At 39.6% G+C, this 10,682-nt stretch overlaps 1 long non-coding RNA gene across 1 annotated transcript; it reads right to left on the bottom strand.

The window, feature by feature from the left end:
- Positions 1 to 278: 278 nt before the first annotated feature.
- On the bottom strand, positions 279 to 2,508 carry LOC130466906 (uncharacterized). The gene is made up of 3 exons (XR_008927063.1): positions 2,239 to 2,508; positions 1,458 to 1,590; positions 279 to 686 (listed from the first exon to the last, which is right to left on the bottom strand). It is a non-coding gene; the product is annotated as an uncharacterized lncRNA (long non-coding RNA).
- Between the last annotated feature and the right edge of the window lie 8,174 nt (positions 2,509 to 10,682).

Genomic DNA, 10,682 nt, shown 5'->3' with positions numbered 1-10,682 from the left:
AATACAATCATTTGGGCAAGCATCTATCTTGACGGCCTCTAAGCCTAAGGGATTCGTCAATTTGTTGGCATAATAGGCAGAGGTGGGAATGTCATTGCCATCGGGAAACCAAAGACCTAGTCGTTTCAATAATTTCGTGAAACTTTCTTCGGTCCAACCACTCTCCGCTTTCAAGTTGGAAAGTGATGCCACACATTCTAACAATTTGAATTTTGTACACCCAGGGTACAAAGGCGTCTCAGCAGCCTTTAATACCTTCTCGAGTATGTGAGGTCGTCCATTCAAGTGATCTTTCACCGCATCCATCATTTCATTTATTTCATTATCTTCTTGCTCATCATCATCCATCTCATTATTCTCAGAAATATCAGAATCACTCTCATCACTCTCATCACTCTCTGCCAGAACATCAAATTCATTCACACTAGAACTTGGACGATCAAGTATTTTCTCACCATGCCAAAACCAGACATGGTAATCTTGCTTAAACCCACGACGAAATAAATGATCCTCAATTTCATCAATATCACCTAACCGCCTTACATTGTTACAATCACGGCAAGGACAATAAATCTTTGCGGCTTTCGTATTCCGTTGGTGTGCTAAAGCACATCTAAGGAACTCCTCAACCCCACTCAAGTATTCCACCGTAGTATGGTCACCGTACATCCAACGACGACTCATTTCTAATAACACAAGGTTTTACACAGAATTAGATAAATCAAGCCACAAATTCTTAATTTTGACACAAGAACTATACATCAGAAAAATGGTAAGACCTCATCTCAATTTTAAAACCAAACAAAACAGGAATATGTGTCAACATTAACATTTATTAGCTTCACATAAGATTTCACAGGAATAAACTAAAATCGATTTAAGTATAAACTAGCTTGGCATAAGATCTTTGTTCTCTAATGATGCAATCTTATCCAAAGATAAAATATCAGTAAAAACCATCCTCCAGTACTCAATCAATAGATCCCAGCGATGCTCATGTTTAGGTTTTAAATTAGTTACGAAACCCGCATTCAGTGTAAATAAACCCATTTGCACATTAGGTTAGCGGAATTGGGAGACTACACTTTGAAACACTAACAGGGTAGCAGAAAAAAGGCAACGTATTCACTTGGATTGGGTTCTGTTCGGGTTAATTCGGTTTACTTCATATTCATTCAGCTAAAATCAGATCAATCTAGCGATATCCTCAAACTCTGACTACCTTTTTTCAAGTACAATACAGGTCCAATAAGAAATCTTGAAGTAAATAATCCAGTGAAGGCCAGGTTTATTACCACCAAGTCATATACAAGTAACCTCGTAGATGTCATTTTAGCATAATATCAAGGCAATCTGGCAGACAGTCAGTCAGCTCTAAGTATCAGAGAATAGTGATAAACAAAAGAAAGGTGCTACCTCATAAACAAAAGAAAGTATCAGAGAACCTCATAACCTACCTCTACAACGGGTGCTATAGCATTTGAGCCACTATTTCCTCCCTTCCCAACATCAAGTTGAATTGAGATGTTGGCCTGAGACAAATCCACCCCAAATTCAGTCGCTCCTGGGTACTTAAGTCTCTTTAGTAGTCTGTCCAATGCCAAAAGCCAGACATTAAATCAAATGGCATTTCACCAAAAGCCATGTAATCCAAAACAGAAAACTAACCTAGCACGAGAAATTCAAACAAAAATGAAATTCAAGCAGGAATTCAAACAAAAAACAGATGAGCCAATGAGCAAAGATAATGGCCAATGTGCCATGTAATCTGTGCCTCAAATAATACTCAGTCAACTCAAGCCTATAAAGTGCACGAAGGACAACAAAAATCAACCTAACTAGAATTCAAAAAACAAAAACTATCCTTTTTCTTTATTTGAAGCTACGTGAGGAAGTTTAAGGATAATTGAAGTCTGTTTAAGACTTGCTATAAATGCTCTAGCATCACCTGGGAAGTTGTTACCTTCTGTTTAATAAATTGGATTTTTGAGCAATTTTGCCCTAGCTTTTTTTAGTACTGTATCATGTCCTTAGATATCTTAATTCATAATAAAGGATATGAAGCGGGAAGGCTCTCCCCCTTACCCATCCACAAACAGGAATTCAAACAGGAATTCAAACAACAAACAGGGGCAATTAGGTCGATGAACAAGGGAAATCAAACAAAAATGAAATGAAGTGGAAAATGCACGAGAAAAAAGAGGATTATTACCCAAATAATTGCAAATAAAAACTAACCTAGCTTCACAAATCGATTGTGTGAAACAGATGGAGTCGCGCGAAGGTAGGAAAGACGACGGTGGGGAAACTCTCCTTCAGATGGTGGTGGTGGAGCCGCGCGGTGAGGAAGGTGGTGGTGGTGGTTATGGTGGTGGTGGAGTCGCGCGGTGAGGATAGGTATGCGTTGGAAGAGCTAGATGTGAAGTACGACGACGAGATGTGAAGAGAAGAGAAGCTTATCGATCTGTTTGGCGGTGGTTTTATTTTTTTAAAATATAATGTAGCCTATTGAGGCGGGCAATTAAAACCCCCTTCAACAGAGAGACCCTATTGAGGCGGGCAATTAAAAGCCCCCTTCAACAGCTTCTATCTATTGAGGCGGGCAAGGAAAGCCCCCTTCAACAGCTTCTGTAGAAGCGAACACCAAAAAAGCCCGCCTCAATAGAATAGTAAAATATTTGACCCGCGTTGACTAAGTAGCTATTGAGGCACGCTTATGTATGCCCCCCTCAACAAGGGGGCTACAACAGGGGTTTTTTCCACTAGTGAGCGATAACCTTTATCGGTTTTTCCTTTTTCCAAAAATTAAAGGATCGGTTTTCCCTTTTTCCAAAAATTAAAGGATCGGTTTTCCCTTTTTCCAAAAATTAAAGGATCGGTTTTCCCTTTTTCCAAAAATTAAAGGATCGGTTTTCCCTTTTTCCAAAAATTAAAGGATTGGTTTTCCGTTTTTCCAAAAAAGAACGATGAGATTGGTTTTTCCTTTTTTCCAAATATTAAAGGATTGGTTTTCCCTTTTTCCAAAAAAGAACGATGTGCTGGATTTTCCTTCGTTTTACGTCCCATAAAAACAAGGGGGTTTTCTCGTTTAACTAGCCTTGAAAATGAGAATCTTTAAAAAATATTTTTACCTCGTGGTTGGGCTTGGCCAGGCCCAATTACACTTTATAGCTTTGATTTCGAAAACATCTGTAGCTACTCCCAATGACAAAGTGAGGGAGTTTCTACACTTCTTTAGATCCTTCCAATGACAAAGTGAGGAATTTTCTATACTATCCGTTGACAAATCCCAATGACACGTGAGGGATATGTCGACATTTCAAGTGATGACCCTTAAGTCAAATGTTCTCATTCGGGGGCTCGTGAGACCCTCGCAAAAACAGGTCACCATGGCTTGTGTGGCGCACTCCGTCTAGTACTTTGACCATCGTCTTATTCCAAGACTCAGTCAAAGTGGGGGCTAACTGTAGACACCTACTTTTGTCCCCATTCCCGAAAGGGAAGGTTCGATGATTAAAACGTAAATCTCCACTTGACAACGCATCTCCTATAAATAACGAATCTCATTACCCCTTTTCATTTCACCCGAAACCTGCTATTTATAGAAACCTGCTATTTATTAAAACCTGCTAAAAATAGTAACTGCCGTAATGGGTAGTTGTTAAAAGTGGTAAGTCATAAAAGATAGAAACCTGTCAGAATTAGGTGTTGCACTCCAACATAAATCCTAAATGAGACAGAAATTGCGAGAGAATCCTATTCCTAATATGATTCGAAAGTAAGAGTCACGTATTAATTAAAATCCTGACGAGCCTAGAGTTCGTAACGGGCCCAGACGCATCCCGTCACAAGGTTAATACGCACTAAAAGACTCAATTAAATCTCAAATACTCCGGATTCTAGGAATCCGAATCTGACTAAGAAAAACAGCCCAGATCCTATTTTCAACGCCTGGCTCTGGGCGCTGAAAATACCTGGTACGTGTTTTTTCCTAATTCCTCGTGGATTAGAGTTCTGCAATTCTATCTTTCCACGAACTCTTTTCTATAAATAAGGCCTTAAGTTCGACGTGAAAAGGACACACAACACACAATTATATTTTGAGTATTGACTCTAAAACCCTAAGCCTAAGCCTCACGCTGCAAAACTGATCACGCGTTCTGTCGCAATCGTTCCATAAATCGAACAGAACGTATCCCGTCCCATAATTTGAGATTCGTTAAATAAAAGGAGAAATAGCAAAGTCAAAGTGGTTAGTTTTCTGAGAACCGTGACGCACCTCTCAAGGGTGCGTCGTAATGTGTCCCTTTTCTATGATTTAATTGCTTTCCTCGCCCTTTTATGAACTGTTAAACTAACTAAAATCTGATTGTTCGATCACGCTTAATAAATATGATATTTTTGGGAAATTGGATTATCATGCTAGGTCCCTTAAAACAATCTAAATCAGATAATCGCGCTCGATCTAGTACTATATGTTGCATATTATTAAAATCAACTCAGATTAGTTTAATAGTTAACGCATGTCCCTTCAATTATTTATGCTGAGCTAGTAAGGATATCCTGCCTATGGAGTTATCGAAGAGCGAGTACTCCTCTCGGTAGTTACAGTCCCCCGAACCCTCAATCTTTACCCTGCGGGTGTACGTTGAGCGATCCCCACCACCAGGGATCACAAGGGAACCTACGGCCGTCGTGGTCAAACATAATTGCACTCCCTTTATGTCACGATAACCGGGTTTTGTCAGTTTTTCTCATTGTCGTTAAAAACTAAATGGCGACTCCTATATTACTAGTCAATTGGGTGTAAACTCACAGGAAATCAATTACACTTGATTTGACAAAAAGAACCGTCACACCCACGAGGGACGAGGTCACGCAATAGCCTCGTGCTTTTTCGACCCCCTCACACTTAACAAAGATAATTTTTTTGGACAAACCGATCTTAGGTTCCCTTAAATTAACTTTAAAGCAAAGTGACCACCATACAAAGTAGGAATTCTATTTGTCCTAAATTCAAACCCACATAGTCTAAACTAGGGTATTTTCGAAAATGTTGTGCCACGTACTTGAATAATTTCTAAAGCTCGCGGAATAAGCATGTCGTTCCCGAACCCGGATCTCACCCATCCCTTTCGAAGATTCAAAGCCTTATCCAATCGAGTCACTCTTGGTCTCTCCAAACGGGACCCTAAAATAATGTTTGGTGGCGACTCCTTCAAGATCCAAAAATACAAAGGTTTCTAAAAACCGCCCCTTGTAGGGAAAAAGCAATTTGACACCACACAAAAAAAACCCCTACACCTACCTACCTTAAACTATTCTGCTCTGCCTTCTCTCTAGAAATAACCTCTCTCTCTAACCGATACTTACTTAGGCATCGAAGGAAATATTCCTACGGGAATATTCTTGTTTTACAGGTTGCAGGAAGATCGTGTCAGCGCATACTTGATACCTCTGAGGAAAGGGTGATACATCATCACCAACAAAGTTCCCACAACACCTAGTAGGAATAAACTTCTCTATGTCCACTCTATAAATATGAGGTTTATGATCACATATTTTAATAAGTTGTGATAATACATTAAATTCAATAGAATTTAATATTTGCCTATCACATATAGTGAGTTCCCGAGTGCATAAAACCTTAGAGAATATCCTCGTTGGTTGAACCTAAGGCGGATCCGAACGTGCTATAGATTATCTACAGAGGGGCGATATTTGGAGCTCTTTACTTATTCTTGTTTGGTTCGGGAGCATCTAGGGAAGGCATGAATCACGTTGTATGTATACTAAATTATGATAATTGACTATGTGACAATTAATTTAAATTCTTGACTTTATGGTTTTTCAGCATGAATTATAGTGTTCAAAACCTAACAATTTACTCTTCAATTTATTTTTCAATAATTGTAATTCTTCGAGATCGACTTCTTTAATGGTGAAATCTTCGATCTCGCCATCATTGTTTGTTGTTTTTTCAAGTTATCCAATGTTTTTGAAATCAAAAATTTGTAGATTATCCATTCATGGTTGCAAAGTATCTTCATACTCCATTGTTAACGGTCGCGAGTAGATTTATAGCTCCAATATCTCAAATTTTGTCTTGTCTCAACAGATTGCTAGTAAGAGAGGTTCAAAAACTTAGTCGTAGAGTTATTGCAGCGCAGACTTTGATGGCAGGGTTTGGAATTTCGCGAGATTTTATAAGTTAACGACGTTAACTTTCTATTTGGCTTTTATTATTATTTACGATTAGATGATGTGACTAGTCACACAATATACCAACTGTTATATGAAATAATCCTCTGATGCTTTTTTTCTCGTGTTCTCCTATTCCTAGCTACCTTTAACCTAACCTAAGTATATTTTTCTGTCTTTTTTTTTTTCTATTAGAAACATTCTCAATGTCTAAATACACCGACCAAACAAATACTTTAGTTAACTACAAGGAATAACTTCAGTTTCCACAATTAATTTCCTCTTCTATTTATTTCTAACCCACATCATCGGGCCCAAACGTCATCTTAATCATCTTCCTCATCAGTATTTACCTTGACATAATCATTTTTCTCATCATCCCGTTTATCATTTTGTAAATCAACTTTAATACTATGATAATCATCTTCTTTAATTAACGTTATGCACCTCAACATAATTAACTTATGCACATTATCTTCATCCATAACAGTCAACATTATCATGTCAAACTACGCCTGCCACCTGCTCAACTACGAGCTTTGGGTTGTTTACATGCTTAATGCTAATATGCATCTTCATTATGGTGAATCTTATCAACTTTATTATCACCCGATAGAGCATAGTTTCTTTTTTCCTCTCTTTTCTCTTTTTATGTAGGGGAATACAGTTAAACATAATAACATGTGCGGAACAATCCCCAAAGCCAGGAAACATGAATAAAGCACAAATTAAGCAAACTTACATTCGAAGCGTGTTTTCCACAATAATCTGTCAACGAACACGAACAAAGAACTCCACTTGTCGTTCCTCTACTTGGTTCACCGGCACGTTCAGATCCGTCTTGATTATCGTAGCTTAGACAATTGATCAAGATACTTTGCCTTTTGGGATTAACACAATATGGAGGCACAGAGAGAATTAGGGTTCTCTGTTTTCTCCTAGGGTTGTGTGTAATGTGAATTATGATTGTGCTAAGTTGGAAATTAGGTTATAAGGTTATTTACATAACCTTACTAACCGACTAAGCCAAGAGGCAAGGCCGGCTAGCAAGCTTGCACGCCAAGTCACACGGACACGCACAGCGAAGGGGCCGTGGGCCGCGCTTGCTGCTGTGTCGTGGTCTCGGCCCGCACGCACGCGCACAGCCCTCGCCTTTTGGGCCTCCCTGCTGCCGCGCTTTGCTTGCTCGCCTATGCGCGCGACTATGGGCCTCGAGTGCTTCGTGCACTCGGCTCGTGGGCCGCTCCTTGTATTCGTGATTAAATATATTTCCGATATATTTATTTATTTATCGTTTCGTATACGGCGAATCACCGTCGTACGATACGATTTATTCGTGTCGCCTAGCTTACGAATATTCGCGATACGATATACGATTCCGATGCAAGGTCGTATCGTATAATACGTTTTCATCTTAAATCCCGAAAAGATATTAAATGAATTTCCGATTCATTTAATCCAGTGATCTGTTACGTGTCATTGGTGTGATCTTGTAGGTTCAGTCAAGAGTAAGTTGTGAGTTCAATATCCATTAGAACTCACTGATCGGAAGCATTGCTCCAGCTAGCTGTTCCGATCACTTGATCTCACTGAATTAATTGTTGGCAATTAATCTGAACCTTGGTATTAGACTTAATGCACCTTGGGTGAAGAAAATATTTCCTTCAATCTCCCACTTGTCATTCAGACAAGTGTGCATCCACATTCCTTTGTCACTTAGTGTTACTTACTGAACATAAGGTAAGATCCAAGCCATCCTAGCTTATTAGGTCCAGAAGTGTTTCTCGGATTACAGAGTTCAACTGTCAAACTTTTTGCAAAAGGTTAAGCCTAACCATTCTGAGCACGGCCATGCATTTTACAGTATCGTACTCTCCGAGAGGCCTTGTTACACAACAACACCATATCCTATCAAAGATAGGAGGACAATCCATTCTTGCAATCTATGAACACTCACTTTGATTCATAGTACGCCCAATAACTGCTTTTATAGCCTCGTTTTACGGTGCGACGTTTAGCTAGTATCAAAGCGAACTAATTCTCAAACGAGCAGACATAATCGCTCATGTTCTGAGGAACGGTTTCTAATCACCATTAATGAGAACTACCTATGACATGACTTTAATCTCTTAAAGTGTTCTCATGGTCAATCCGATACAAGATCCAATAAGTATCGATGCAAAAGATTCTGACATCCAGTCACTCTAGTTCAAGAAACAGAACTAAGTAATCTACTTGCAATCTAATCTTCATTAGTCATTGGTCGTCCACCTTTCAATGACTTGGATTAGGGATCCTTTGTGACTTCAATATTCAAGTTCACTTATGGGTGTTTCTTTGTCGAAGAATCCATCTTCACATCCCATTTGAATGATTTGAATCACATGGACTTATCATTTAATTCTAAACCACAATTAAATGAATATGAAATGAATAAATTTCATAAATATGAAATGGTTAAACCAATTGTTTTAAACATAGATCTAACAGATGTTCTAAAACAATACTTAGAAAATCAAAGCCATTCTCCAACATGCTTGATTCCCATGGTTGCTACATGTGCGTTGTGCTTCACTTGTGGCAACGGTTTAGTCAATGGATCCGCGACGTTGTCGTCAGTTCCAACCTTGCAAATCTCGATTTCCTTTCTTTTAACGATCTCTCGAAGTATATGAAATCGCCGCAGTACGTGCTTGGACTTCTGGTGGCTCCTAGGCTCCTTTGCCTGGGCAATGGCTCCGCTATTGTCGCAATACAAAGCCACTGGTCCTTTAATGGAGGGGACAACACCAAGTTCTTCGATGAACTTCCGAATCCAAACAGCTTCCTTTGTGGCTTCTGAGGCAGCAATGTACTCGGCTTCAGTTGTAGAATCCGTAATAGTGCTTTGCTTAGCACTTTTCCAGCTTACTGCTCCGCCGTTGAGGCAGAACACAAACCCAGACTGTGATCTGAAATCATCTCTGTCGGTTTGAAAGCTTGCGTCCGTATAGCCCTTAACAATCAACTCATCTATACCACCATAAACCAGAAACTGATTCTTAATCCTTTTCAGGTACTTTAGGATGTTCTTGGCAGCAGTCCAATGCGCCTCACCTGGTTCTAACGGGTACCTGCTCGTTGCACTGAGTGCGAACGAAACATCCCGCCTTGTACAAATCATAGCATACATGATGGATCCAATAGCCGAAGCGTATGGAATTCCATTCATCTTTCTACGCTCATCAGATGTTTTGGGACACTGATTCTTGCTTAGATATATGCCATGTGACATGGGTAGATGGCCTCTCTTGGCTTCCATCATATTGAACCTAGCTAGCACTTTGTCAATGTAAGTGCTTTGCCTTAGTCCAATCATCCTCTTAGATCTATCCCTATAGATCTTGATGCCCAATATGTACTGTGCCTCTCCTAAGTCCTTCATTGAGAAACACATCCCGAGCCAAGTCTTTACAGACTCCAACATAGGAATGTCATTTCCAATAAGTAGTATGTCGTCAAAATACAAGACTAGGAATGCAATTTTACTCCCACTGACCTTCTTGTATACACAAGATTCGTCCTGATTCTTGATGAAGCCAAACTTATTGACTGCTTCATCAAATCGTTTATTCCAACTCCTTGATGCCTGCTTTAGTCCGTAGATGGACTTCTTAAGCTTGCATACCTTTCCTTGGTTCTTTTGATCGGCAAAACCCTCCGGCTGTGTCATGAACACAGTCTCTTCAAGAACGCCGTTCAAGAAGGCAGTTTTGACATCCATTTGCCATATTTCATAGTCATGAAAAGCGGCAATCGCAAGGATTATCCGAATAGACTTAAGCATCGCGACTGGAGAAAAGGTTTCATCGTAGTCAACGCCGTGAACTTTCCTGTAACCATTTGCTACCAATCTAGCCTTGTATATGTATACAATTCCATCTTTGTCTTTCTTCAATTTGAAGACCCATTTGCATCTGATAGGTGTGAACCCATCGGGCAAATCAACCAAATTCCAGACTTGATTTTCAGACATGGAGTCTATTTCAGATTGCATGGCCTCTAACCATTTAGTGGAGCTTGGGCTCATCATAGCTTGCTTATAAGTCAAAGGTTCATCACTATCCAATATGAGAACGTCTAAGTTTTCAGTCAAGAGGACGCATGTCCATCTGTCCGGCTGAAAAATAGTTCTATTTGACCTACGAGGGGCAACAACGTTTTGAGAAACTACTCCTATTGGCTTTTCTAAAGACCTTGGAGGTTCATTAACCTGAACTGCTTCTAAAGAGTTCTGAGTTCGTTGTTCGTCTCGAATCTCTTCGAGGTCTATTATTCTCCCACTTGTCAATTTGGAAATATGATTTCTTTCCAAAAAGACACCGTCACGAGCAACGAATACCTTGTTGTCTGACTTGTTGTAGAAATAATACCCATAGTTTCCTTTGGATACCCAACGAAGAAACATTTGTCTGATTTAGGTTGTAGCTTGTCCGAAATTA

This window comes from Spinacia oleracea, chromosome 2 (genome assembly GCF_020520425.1).
Source record: "Spinacia oleracea cultivar Varoflay chromosome 2, BTI_SOV_V1, whole genome shotgun sequence".
In the NCBI taxonomy this organism is placed as follows: Eukaryota; Viridiplantae; Streptophyta; class Magnoliopsida; order Caryophyllales; family Amaranthaceae; genus Spinacia; species Spinacia oleracea.
This window is presented reverse-complemented; position numbering and strand designations above follow the sequence as displayed.